Genomic DNA, 13105 nt, shown 5'->3' on the forward strand with positions numbered 1-13105 from the left:
CGATTCCAGTTTTTGGACATAGTCTTCACAAGAAGTCCCCTTCAGTTCACCCTTAGCAAGAAGTCCCATTGGTCACAAAACATCTCACTCGCGAACCCTCTGGCATTGAGAGTGTCCATGGGCGGCGGTATCACTTAACATCAGGTAAGCCTCCTGCCTGCCCCCTGTACTATAAAAAAAAGAACAGTAATTTCGGAGCAGTGAGGCCGTGAAGCCTGCAAAGTATCCAGGGAACTTCTGAGCTTCTGGAAGGAGCTAGGGTGGCTTAGTTAGCCAGGACTTTCGGACCCAATGGGCATTGAAGTGTGTAAACTGAATCCACCCCACTTGCATACGTTACGTCTCCGGCGTTTTGAAAGCGGTACAAGGCTACAAATTAAAATCCTCATTCATTACACAACAGGTATGTATTCTATATAGGAAGTACGGTCCTTTGAGAGGAATAAATTTGAATATTACATTGTATTTGACATAGGTACATATATATTGCTCTATAGCAATAGGTCAATGTGAATAATTCTTATATGGTTAATCAGAACGAGATCATCTTGTTAACGTATTATAAAAAGTGTTTCAATTGAACAATTAGCCTTGTGGTCATGGGTAATTATAGGTTTCTGCGTATTTCAATTTGTAATGAAATATTTAATATTGACAAATGAACAATGAGAATTTATTACATAACTTAAACGATGTTTCATGTTGTAGTATCGTACTCATGGCTAGGCCTAGTTTAAATGCTAGTAGAAACGCTAGTAGATTCGTTGCCTATTGTATGTTTACGACCTTTAGAATGTAAGTAAATAAATATAGTTTAAAAAAACTATAAAACACGCTCTATAAAACGGCGCTCTTTGATTCGTTATAAGTGTACAAAGTTTGAATTAAATCTGTGCGTTTAAAGTGGGTCAAAATCGAGTCCGAAGGAGTCGGTTACATACATACATACGTGTAAAAATGTAATTGTATTTTCGTCAGATAAAGTGATTTTTCTTTTTTTTTCTTTCGTGTCGACCCAATTATAGTTCGTCGGGAATCAAAAGCCGGCACAGCACTTGGCAATGTGAGTGTCAATGGCGATATCACTTAACAACAGATAAACCCGTTTGCATGTTACATAAAAAAATCAAACATGTACCGTACCTGGAAAATATGTTTATGTTATCAACACAAGTTCAAAGTATCAAAAACGCCACATCTAAAAGTATACAAATACGATTTTACGGTTGAATATATAAAAGATTACAAGTACTACATTATTGAACTTGACCCGTGGTTGCTCAATCGAAAGGCTTCGGTTGCAAATCGTACGCATTCTCGCCAAGTCCGCTGAATCGTGCACACCTATGCAGGTATCTTACGATGTTTCCCAATCCATTCGATAGAAAACATTCGACGATACGACAAGTTATCGATCGACTTTTCGATTCGAGAAACGCGCGCAATGGATTGTCTCGCAAAGCGAGCAAGCGTAGCAACTCATCCACGCTCTCGAATACCTCAACGTCGAGTGGAAAGATATTCGTTTTCTCGACTCGTTCGTGAATCGGACCCGTGTTAAGTGCTGATTGCATCTTGTGTTTCGCTACTCTACTATTTGGTAAGTACTTACGTAAATTTGAATTCCAAAAATTTGTGAAATTTGTTTCGTTAAAACTGGGCCGAGCTTTGTCCGTGGTAATTTGATATCAGTAGGTACATTTGTTAACAGTAAAACATAATAAATTCCAACAGTTTCGATACTTCAGATATGTTGAAATCGATGCTTAAATAAAAAATTATAAAAACTACTGGCGCTACAATCTTTTTAGGTCTGGGCCTCAGATTTCTGTATTTCTTTCATGATCATTTGTCAATCTAATAGCCTCCTGTGCCTGACACACGCCGTCGACGTTTTTGGTCTAAGGCAAGCCGGTTTCTTCACGATGTTAAATGCGCACATAGACAGAAAATCCATTAGTGCACAGCCGGAGATCGAACCTACAACCTCAGGGATGACAGTCGCACGCTGAAGCCACTAGGTCAACACTGCTAAATTCGATGCTGCCTCTTCGATTAGAAATAATTACGTACACGAAAATCCGCCACTTACATGAATGAGGGCATAGCTGTTATAATATAATTAGATATTGTATGTTTTTAATAGCAGAAGAAGGGTTTTTGACTCCCAAATAAAAATCAACATATATAATTGATAATATCCTCAGTCAAATCTATACTGTAGACGTTTAAGTGCGTCTTTAACACTCGTATTTTGTAACCATAAGAATACCAACATGTAAATACAAAAAAGTCGGCAGAGAATTACGGCTTTTATACTTGCTTTTAAGTAAAATAATCACGATATAGATGTAGAAATTCGCCAAGCCTTAAATGTCACACATTTTAAATGTTTTTAACATCGCGGTCTCTCCATTTGTCCGGAAATTATTGACCTTTTTTAGATTAGATTGTTACATGTTTACTAAGCTAAGTATTTTGCTATATGGTAGCTGAATATTAGCTCTTCTCCGTTCATGGGTTTAATTTAATCTAATAATTAGTGTTAACATATGACCGTGCTTTTTTCAGTTCACTATTAGCAAACTTTAGTATGTTAATATCTAAATTTGAGTGCAAAACATTTACGACTTTTACATAATCACAATATTTTCGGTTCCTATTCAAAATGCCAAACGCAGTTGTCGTGAAAACAAAGTGTAATAGAACCAGCGCCCTTGCTCTGGTCTATACTAACCCAATAATGAGTCTTTGTCCGCCCGATCCCAATTATTAGTTAGTTATTGAGAGAACTACATCCAAATTGCATACAAAACCGTGGGGTTCAATAACTGTTGCCATTGGAAGTTACAGAGGGCATGGCGGAATATTGTACGAGTATCCTAAGAACTCAGAAACCAATTAAATAATACAAATCTAGTTAATTCTAGAACAATTCTCATGACGCCATCATTATGTACGATATGTTGTCATTGGACGACATTACTGCATATATACAGTTAAATCATTATTTCCAATATGTTTAGCCTACATAGTAATAATAAGTAGAAATGGATAAGAAGAAAACAAATTTGAAAAGTTTGGTCCCTGTGGCAGTGCAACTTTAACGCTGGGAGCATTTCCTCGCTGTATTACGATACTTTTTCATACATTATTTTGTGATGTGTAACTGGCACAGTTTTGATATTTTAGTTTCTTTTAATATCCTTAATAGAAGAACACATGTAAAAATGTTTTTATTGTCAAAGGTATTTTGTAATAAACAAATGTCATTTTATTAGTAATCATAACAAACAAATATACAGTATTTACATATTCCTTAAAAAAACATTATTATAATATACGTAAAATAATAAACATATTAACATAGAGATCTATAAAACTCTATCTATAAATCGTCACGTATATCTTATCGATAACATAACATAACATCACGACGCGAATTTAAACCTATGTTATATTCATTCGTAGTTAAAATATTTTTTTTATTCATTCATTTAAGCGCCAATAAAAAGGATTCTAAATTGACATCTACAATTAATATTGTCGTCGACTGGACGAGTCGAGATTAATCTTTTTGAATGGCTTAAATGAAAAAATAAAACAGTCCTATCTAAAGGCAAGAATATGGGTAAAAGGTAGTATTATATATAAAGGTAGTATTGCCGCCTTTTAATAATTATTAATTTATAGTAAAACATAACTTCAAATCCGTTAAAAATGTGTTTTTCTAAAGATAAAGGTGTTATAAAATTTTAAAAAACGTTGAAGAAATACATCAATCACATTAGCATAATACTTGTGTAAAAACAAAAGCGAAATCGTGACTCGCATTACGGAAAAATATTCATTTTAATATTTTAAACGTCTAACGAATTTTTTTTATGTTATTGAATCAAATCTAGTTATCTGATTTAAGTTAAATGCAATTTATAAAGTTCATTGTATACGTAAATATGTGAAGACGTAATAAAAAATAATAGTTTTTTTATCATTTCTCCATGATGTCTCAAAACTGCCTTGTCCTTATCTCTCTCGTGTCCCTGTAAATGAAGGAACGTGACAAAACATACATTAAATAACTGAGGCTTATCATAACATCACAGTTATCGAACATCAATACGGGTTCTATATAATATGTAAATAATAATTTATTCATTCAACCAATCAAAAGCCCAATTTTTGTGGTGAGATTTGGCTTAGTGTATTCAGCGTGCTATTTCATCCCTGACGTCGTAGGTTCGATCCCCGGCTGTGCCCCAAAAGACTTTCTTCCTGCGTGCGCCTTTAATATTCGCTCGAACGGTGAAGGAAAACATCGTTAGGAAACCGGCTCTCTAGACCCAAAAGTCGACGGCGTGTGTCAGGCACAGGACCACCTACTTGCCTATTCGAGTAACAATTGATCATGAACAAACAGAAATCTTGAGAAAGTTTGAGTTTGAGGCCAAGATCTAAAAAGGTTGTGGTGCCACTGTTTTATTTATTTATTTAAATATTCAATTAAAAGATATATAGTATCACATATTATTATTAACACGTCATCGCAACAATTATAGTTATACCGTGTACACGCAGTTCATAGCAATGATCCATATTAGAGCAATCTTTTCTCTCTCGCGAGCCCTCTGGCATTAGGAGTATCCATGGGCGGCGGTATCACTTAACATCCGATGAGTCTCATGCCCATTTGCCACTGTTCTATAAAAAAAATCTTGTCTTATCGCTATCACCTGATTAAAATAATTCAGCCGAGCAACACCGCACATTAGTCTATGTTTTTATGAAAGCTACATTACGTGCCTAGAGTAATAAATTCCGAAATATCGTTTTCGTATTGTTCGAATTCAAATGTTTTCATGAAACGCGTATTATATACCAGATATCGTTATATTCTTCTAGAAAATACTTTGTCTGTGGTTCATTGACCTAATGTACCTACTAACTAACCTCTTTAACAGAATCGAATAGATTTTCATTTCTAAGAAACTTATTATAGGACTGTTATTGTAACGATCCTAAATCAGTCATGGATTAAAAATTTGTTATTCATTTTGGGGGTTAATACCTCAAGCAGTTTCAATAACTTTCCGGTCAAGTTTTGCAATATCTAAGATAATAATGATAATTAAAAATGTACACTTCTGGACACATCTATTGGCCCACCTTGAATTTTCAGTTTCTTTTGGTCCTACCTAAAAATTTATATTAGGTCGAGTAAAAAGTTTTTATGCAGTTTTGAACCTGATACATTTTACCATCTTTTTCGATCGTATTGTTTTAAATTTGCATTTCCTTGATGAATTGGGATACATGGAGCGAGGTAAGCACCAAGTCCAGGCTCACCCGTTGTATCCACCAAGCACCAACATAAATCGTTAATTAACTGTGCACTTGAACCCCACGGTCTAGTCTCCAAAGACGAAAAAATAAATGTTGGAGGAAATACTCCTGTATTTTTACCGTTTATTATATTTCGGCTGCGCCAGCTTTTGTCAATATTGACATTTATCTTCCACTGTATTTATCACGAACGATCTCCTTCCGCTATCTCGAAATTCATCTGACAAGAAATGCATTCATTCCTCCCCCATTTTGATTATTTCCTCTTAATTATTTTGATATACGCCAAATTTTGTGGGCGTAAGTTTCCCCTTTGGTTTACCCACTACACATTCTCGTATGTATCCAACTCCAAACTTGTGGCGGGAAACGTTTTAAGTATTTTAAGCATAGACTATTTATCGACCATAGACCATATGAATACCAAAACTGACATTTCAAAATCACTGCAACTGCGCTGTTACATAATAATACATGTACCACGTCATATTGTTATTTAAACAGCAAGTAACAGCCCCTAGTCTGGGCCCTTATTTGTTCATTGATTACATTTTATAATTATAATTTATATTGTTCGACTCCAGAAATTTGAATCCAAAAGTTGGTTATTTTATGTAAATCAAGTCATTGGCATTTTAAACTTAAAAATTGAGGGGTATAAAATGAATCTGTGTGATTTAGAATTTTTATTATTTGAATATAGGTACTAAACGACGGCCGACGGTTTTGACACCCGGTGAAATCATTGTTTGCGTTTCGTATAATCAGTTTTTATCATCGGCTTGCCCAATTTGGGGCTTATGGTACTTCATACGAGCGTAGGGTAATATACCATAATAATATAATACAGAAAACTCGCGAGTCATCTGCTATTGTGCGTTTTCTTCGTGTTCATAAAAATACATGATAATTAAAAATTAAAGCAAAATCAACTTAACTTGATTTCAACTTAATTTACATTTACTAGGCTAGAGAAAAACGGAGACTATAAAAACAGTAATTTACATTTATTTACAAGTTATTATAATTGCTCAATTGCAACACAAATATGTAAGATATAATCGCGTCTATCGCGTATAAAATAATACACGATTGAAAAGCATCAAATTAACATTTTATAGGAGTTATACCTATATTCTAATTAATTTGCGATATTTGTTTAAAAAAAAGTGTTATAGATTTTAAAAGAGTAGGCACCGAGAGTTTTTTACGACGGCTTTTTCTCTCGGCCTACACCATCTGTCTTCTTTGCTGATGAGTAGGGATGTCTACCGATTCTTATTTAATGACGTAAAATAAGTGATACCTTACACTTATTTCACGTCATTAAATATTCCATAACAAACATTTGTTTTATTCGTTAACTAACTATCGTGTATTTATGTTCGTTAAAACGGACCTTTGTTATAGTTTTAATTAAATAAAATAAAAATCCTTTAATGCTGTTTAGCTTACATACTAAATAAGCACATGTGCCTAAAGTAATATAACATTTAGTGCCAATCTATCAGCTTGTCCTTCAACAAAGGCCTCCTCTAAATTTTTCCGAACTTAGCATTCTGGAACTGCTAGAGAACGTTAGTTTGACCTTATAAATCAAATAACGACACCGTTTTAAATACCTCTTTCATCTCATTCTAAAAAATAAATAAATTTCGTTGTTTGCGATAAAAGAGCCAGCTGAGTATAAGTCACTTAAGACGGGGCAAACACACTTGTTATGAATGGGGCTTGGACTTAAAATATTTTACGCCTTCTGATTTAGAGAGTGTATTTCGATTTTCATAGTTTTAGAAGTGTCTTGATTCAAAATCTAAAACGTTATTCGGGTTGCTACTAAATGTATATCGTATTAATAATATTTGGTAGCAAGACTGATAAATCCGCTTCTAGGTTTAATCGTTAAAAGGTTTTGACTGCGGTATGTGTACAATACAGTGTAAATCAATATTAGTTTGGAATTTCGAAAGAATCGGTTTTCATGCATCAGCGATATATCAGTAATTTGAATAGATTCAAATTGTTAGGTTATTCAAACAGACTATCTGATAGCTAAAGTTAAAATCCTGAGTGTCCGAACATTGAACTGGGTGTTAAATTGCATTTTTTTCATTGAAAACTGTTTAGCATATAAAATCGCTCCATTTAACTTTTATCTGATATAAAGGAGATCCTCAATTCGTTACAGTGATTTATGAATAATAAAATAAATTGATGAAATCAAAGTGATGACAAAGATTGTATAGTTTTAATCCGAATAAAAAAACTGATGTAAGAATCAATTTGATTCAATTTTTTTTCCTCCACTTCAACTGCCGACCAAACAATCTTCATACAAGGCCAATGAAAACAAAAAAATATTTAATACTTTTTAGTGCATTTTGGAGTCGATTAAATATTTTTTTTAAGAAATCTGTTTAGAATGCATATAAATATTTGATTAAATCACATTAAGTGCAACTGTGAACCGAAAAACAAAAATTAATTTAAATGTTGTAAAACTTGGAATGAATAATTTTAAAATCAAGTTCTCTGAATTTAAAATATGTCTACATTAATTAAGATAAAGTTATCATTATTTATTTTGGAAATATTCGCGTAAAAAAAACAATAATTATGTTTTGTTCTGTATTTTAACCTTAACGTGGTGTAATTAAATTTAAAAACTTAAAAAAAGGTATTTATGACAAGATTACAAGACCTTATGTATGACCTTACTCAAGGCCGACAACACACATGTATCATGTTGCAAATATAACGTGTCCTTTCCTCTTTTACTCTATACAATTAAAGTAATAATTACACAAATAATAGTTCAATAATACTAACAATCAGTATTGTTGAAATCTCAAAACAGTTCTTATTAGTTTGACAAAGAATTAAACGAATTGCTTAAATTTTTTTCTTAAGCCTAAGTACTACAGTTTCGTAAGCCTAGTACGCATTAATCCTGCAGCGGTATCTTAGACCATAAGAAATAGAGTCAAGTTAAAGTTGGCGTCTGTTAGAAAAACAAACAAATTGTCACTCCTCAAAGTTTAGCGGTCAGTCCAACAAAGCCATTATAAAACTTACTTACAGAGATACTTACTTACTGTGATTTTCAAGTGAACTTTATAAAAATAATGAAAAACAGTACATAAGGCGAAAGAGGCCACTCGAACTCCAGGTAGTATGTAACATACTTGACAAACATATAATGCCGAATAGCTTAATACTTTGCCAAACTTATGATAGACCTACAGGTCATTGACCTCTTACGCCGATCTGGAAAATTCACCGCAATACTGCATGTCGAAAGGTAACTTTCAAGCGAACGTGTGCCGGAAGATACGCCCTTGGCCAGTCAGAAAAACTGGTTATAATCGTTGTAACTTAAGGTGATTATAATTGCTCCAAAAATAATTAATAATGGATAAGTCGCAATAATAATATTGAGAACTGCATTTATTACTTTAATAATTAGAGGTAAAACAGATTTATAATAAAACAATTTTCAACGTCAGTTTAGGGTCTCGTATTTCCTACACTGGACTAAAACATTTCTGCCGGGAACAATTTTATTCATTTTGCCAAAACTAATAAAAACTGAAATTTCACATCACTAATGCGCACTTCAATACTTGCTTCATCCAATCTCTATTGCTTGCAAATTCTTTCTAATTTAAATAAAACCACACAAAGTCTTGTGTCATCAAGCGTGAAACTCGAAATGACAAAAGACAGAAAGAAAAGTTGAAATAACATACAACATATCATGGTATTTTAAAAAAGGTCACACGCCACAGGAAACAAACTTATTAAATTTGTTTTAGTTTTCTATTTACCCGTTTTTAATTATTATCATTAGTAGGTTAACAATATTGTAAACACTCTTCATTTCTTATCATAAAAACGTGGTATTATGTTATATGTACCTAAAGATACTTCTCGCATCATTAAACTTTTAATTTTGATTTGAGTTCACGTGTTTCTACACATGAATGTGTTTATAATTCATTATACATTGAATTTATGCTTATGTTATTAGATGACCCTGTAATTTGCTTACAAGTTGCGAATTAATTTAATTTCCTGTTGACTAAAATAAATTCGGAAATAAATATGTGGGCAAATTTAAAGTGATATCTGACCTTGGCATTTGACTTCTACTAAATAATATTATTAAATTTTTTATGGTTTATTGGTTTTATTGCTTCAACATCTTCCGTATGTTATGCGAAAGTTCTAAACATTTATAAATGAGTCCAAAACGCACTAAACGTTTGTTTTAAACATATATTAATAAAAAAAACAGTGGGGCTATCATCTCTTCAGGTCTTGGCCTCAGATTTCTGAATCTGTTTCATGATCATTTTTAAATCTAATAGGCAAGTAGGTGATCACACGCCGTCGACGTTTTGGGTCCACTACATGTCGGTTTCCTCACGATGTTTTCCTTCACCGTTCGAGCAAATGTTAAATGCGCACATATAAAGAAAGTCCATTGGTGCACAGGCGGGGATCGAACCTACGATCTCAGGTATGAGAGTCGCACGCTGAAGCCACTGGGCCAACACTGCTCTGATTCTGATTAATAGTAATTAATAAAAATCTTGATTATTATTATAGCAAAATAGTATTATACAAATGGGCAAATCTTTCCTATCACCTTCATGACTTTTTATTGATATAAACCTAAGCGATGCCCTAACACATATATATCATATCATTATATAGGTAACATCTTTTTTTAAATCAAATTTATAATTGCGTCTTACTAACTGATTAATCAATTGTTCATAACGATAATGAAGCCCGTGTAGCTCATTCTTAATACGTATTACGAAGGTTTAAAACCCAGTATCCCTTGGCCTTAATCTTTTAGTATGATTTCTAATTAAAATCAAATACATATATTGAAAGGGAGTATTAACAATATCCATAGCGCTAAGTCACCTGTATCATGAGCACATCCAACGCATTCATGTATTCCATCTTTAGCTAAATCTTTAGTATAATTGTTTTTTGTTATAAATAATTTATGTTAGCTGTAGATTTACAAAATACTACACATTATTAATTGTCAAAATATAGTGTACAATTAGTGTAGATAAATAGTCAAATCTGTCCGCATATTGCAAGGGCATGTTATTATACATTTATTTCCGTCCTAATTAATGTCAAATAAATGTGATATCGTAAGAAATTTTTTGTTAAAGCCCTTTTACAACAAACTTGGAAAACATGTAGTGTTAAGATGAAAAGATTCATTTACATCGACACACATTAACACAATCAATAAAATTTAAAACCAGCAATTTACCGACACGTTATTTTTAAAAGGAAGTACTAAAAATAATTTATATTTATTTCCAGGTACGCGAAATATTGCTAACTGATCCTTGAAACGGCATCAATTATGAAGAATGACGGAGCATAACTGGCCCTCAGTGCAATGTGCTTGAGATACAACGCGACATATACTAAAACATATAAATAGCTGTCATACTTATGCTATAAAGAGACGAAATACTCTAAAAAAATTAAGATTCGCCTTGCTCTGCCTGTAGAAAGATTTATATTCAGGCCAATTTAGGTTTTATTTAGAAATTAGATTATCTCTATTGATGCTCAATTGTTATCTACACAAGAAAAATTTAATGCATGTTAATAAAATAGGTTGTTTTTGGTTATCTACAACATTTCTTAGTGGTTGACGTATTTGTATTCCCGGTAAATTAAAAGGCAAAGGCCATCTCTTTGCCGTCGTAAGGTAAGCATAAATTGGTCTAATATCTAAACCTGAAACAAAAGCGTAATTATTGTATACTATAGATTTTATATAAAAGTTATTAAATTAATTTTAATATTGCCATCCAAAGCTTTAATATTTATAATTATAGATAAGAAATGTAATAGTTAAGACATACCAATATACGAAATTATCAATTTCAAATTTTTTATTAACTTTCACTTAAATCTTATATCCTTACTAGCTGACCGGGCAAACGTCGTTTTGCCATGTACATCATTTTATAATAAAAAAATAGGGGTTGATCGTAGAGGGGTGAAAGTTAGGGGTTGTATGTATTTTTTAATGCTGTATCATAAAAAAAAACAGAAAAAAATATCTGAAAATAAAAAAAATATATTTAGGGGTGGACTACCCTTAACATTTAGGGGGATGAAAAATAGATGTTTTCCGATTCTCAGACATACTCAATAAGCACACAAAATTTAATGAGAATCGGTCGAGCCGTTTCGGAGGAGTTTAACCACAAACACCGCGACACAAGAATTTTATATATTAGATTATTCTATCGTATTCGAAATCGTTTATAGAATCTTTCAAATCAAACATCAATGCGAAATTGATTGGTTAACGGTCATTAAAATGGTAGTGTAATAGTGAGCAGGTTCTAGCCAGGAGTGGGTTGCGCATTCGTGAAGAAACTGCTAACTCGGTCGCGTGTAATCACGACCTTCATTAATTATACATACCTAAGTTTCTCTAATTCATACTATATATTATTACTAGCTGCCCCGCGAACTTCGTTTCTCCTTAATTTTACTTAGCCTATCTTTTTAGTAACTACCAACATGGAACATTTTGCTATGCTACCCCGGAGACTGTTCGATTTTCCGGAATGAAAACATTTTAGGTTTTTTTGTGAATTTTTCTGTAAGTATATAAACTTCAGATTTCAAGTCTTTAATTACAAAATAAAAAATAGTGATTGATCATAGAGAGGTGAAAATTAAGGGTTGTATGTATTTTTTTATGCTATATCATAAAAAAATTAAACAAAAAACAAAATTTTAAAAATAAAAATTTAGGGCCGTTTCGGAGGAGTATGGGAATGAAAATTGTGACACGAGAATGTTATAATATATTGTTGTTTTCGACCAAACACTAACCGATCATAATTTAATTAAGGATTATATATTATATAAGAAAATAATATAAACACTATTGAATATGAACTGTGAAAGACATGATACTTACAAAACAAGTAAAGTTTAACTGTGTCAAATTTCACATTCGCGAACAATTCTCTTAAAACGACACAAAGTTTTTGCCTTCTCGTATATAGATTACCATTATTATAATATTTAACGAATTATTATAATTTAGTTAACGAATTACATATGTTAACGGACCTTTTTCATTGTCCGTTGAGATATCAAAAGTTCTATTATTTGTTAGTGCCTATAGTGTAATTTTTTTTTTCCTAATTAATTTTGTATGTTTGCTTTATTGTTGCCCTGTCAATGTTATTCACTTATTGTTCACTCTTGTCAATTCAGGGTCGCCTGTTAGGTTAGTGTTTATATATAAATAAATAAAAAAAATATGTATCGTACGTCTTTTAGAGAAAGATTATATTTTAGAGAAAAAATCACGTTCTACTTAGGAAAAGAAGAAAGAAGAGAAGTCTCTTAATCGGGTCCTAGCAACTAGAACATTCGCCTCTAATGGCGAATATTTGATAAACATGTTCTCCAGATCGACTCAGACACGTCACACGGCACTCATTAAGATTGATTCGCTCACCATTCGATAACTTTCATACCTTTTTAGAGATGTTGCTTGATGTTGACTGGTTCAGAATTACTTGGTCGATGTTAAAATAAAACTCCCTAATTACTTGTAGAGAAGAGGTGAAGATGGAATAGTGAATGATGAATGATATTTATTTACAAAACTGTGTACAATTATACTTAAAACTTATCCTACGCTTACAACTAATATTGACATGTGGTGCCAAGATGCGGAGCG

At 32.5% G+C, this 13105-nt stretch overlaps 1 long non-coding RNA gene across 1 annotated transcript; it reads left to right on the forward strand.

Moving 5' to 3' along the window:
- Positions 1-1286: 1286 nt before the first annotated feature.
- LOC125053129 lies at positions 1287-11276 on the forward strand. The gene is made up of 2 exons (XR_007117532.1): positions 1287-1600; positions 10702-11276. It is a non-coding gene; the product is annotated as an uncharacterized LOC125053129 (long non-coding RNA).
- The last annotated feature ends 1829 nt before the right edge of the window (positions 11277-13105 follow it).

The sequence above is a fragment of the Pieris napi genome, chromosome 10 (assembly GCF_905475465.1).
Source record: "Pieris napi chromosome 10, ilPieNapi1.2, whole genome shotgun sequence".
NCBI classification, from domain to species: Eukaryota; Metazoa; Arthropoda; class Insecta; order Lepidoptera; family Pieridae; genus Pieris; species Pieris napi.